Source organism: Sinocyclocheilus anshuiensis, unplaced genomic scaffold, assembly GCF_001515605.1.
Source record: "Sinocyclocheilus anshuiensis isolate Anshui unplaced genomic scaffold, SAMN03320099.WGS_v1.1 scaffold263, whole genome shotgun sequence".
Lineage (NCBI taxonomy): Eukaryota > Metazoa > Chordata > Actinopteri > Cypriniformes > Cyprinidae > Sinocyclocheilus > Sinocyclocheilus anshuiensis.
The window spans coordinates 1,229,450-1,230,735 of NW_015549593.1; positions in this window are offsets into that span (position 1 = coordinate 1,229,450).

Genomic DNA, 1,286 nt, shown 5'->3' on the forward strand with positions numbered 1-1,286 from the left:
CCTGGTGTGTGTGTGTGTGTGTGTGTGTGTGTGTGTGTGTGTGTGTGTAAACGGTGACAGATGATAATGACTGAGGTTACCTTCTCCCACCGCTAAATATATCATAAAAATATAAAAAGCGAGGTGAAGTGACTTTCGCTAAAATAGATAATTTGACTTCTCCAATAAGATGTTAAACATTTAAAATAAATATTTCATTTATATTATAAATTTAATAAAAAAAATATTTTAAAATAATAACTTAAAATAAAAATCAAATATATAAAATATTAATTAAATAAAATATTTATAAATAAAATTGTATTTTCAGTATTACTTCTCAATAAGGATGTTAAATATTAACATTAGTTAACCTGAACTGACAATTAACAGTACTTTTACAAATATAAAATATTTGACTTTTAATGTTAAAATGTATTTGTATATGTTAATAATTAATTTATTTATGCATTATGAGCTAAAAATTAATAATTGTATACCAATTTCTATAAATGAACATTAACCAAATGATGTGAAAAAATATTGTATGTTAACTTTATTCATTAAAAGATGCATCAACACATGCATGTAAATAGTAACACTAAAATACATAAATGTTTATGCATAGATGAAATTGGCATTTTTATTATTTACTAAGTAGGCCTACTTATTTACAGCTATTTTTAAATGTAATGTTTATTTGATTTTATATGAAACACTTACCATTTTTTAGTATTGCTAGTTGCAGCCCTAAATCAGTTGAATTGGAATTCTCAGTCTGAAAAATTATGACATAATTTTTCAGAATTTCAAAGTAATTTATTTAGGGCTGCAAATAACGATTAAGAACTGATTAATCTGTCAATTATTTCCTCAATTATTCAGATAAAAAAGCCCACTTATTTTATAAAGCACACTTTATTTTTTATATTTGACACAAGCATTCTTTCAAAGGTAAAGTTACTATGCGAGGACATTCCTGCTTTTATTTCCTTAGGTTTTGATAAAATGGTATCAATAAAATCTCAGACTAGAATGTGTGAAGTCTATGTTCATTTGTAGGTTAAGGCTGGTTTGCATATTGTTTCAAAATATAATCTTGTTTTTCATTAGAGATCTTATGCTAAGGTATGAAAAATGATACATTTCCACTAATGGATTGCTGTGGTTCATCATCATCATTGTCATTATCATCATCAACAACAACATATGACCAACACCACTACAATCTCCTGTAAAAGCAATTTAATTACAAAGGTCCCGATTACGTTTTATTTCTTTCAGTTTAAACTTAACAACATCTTCAC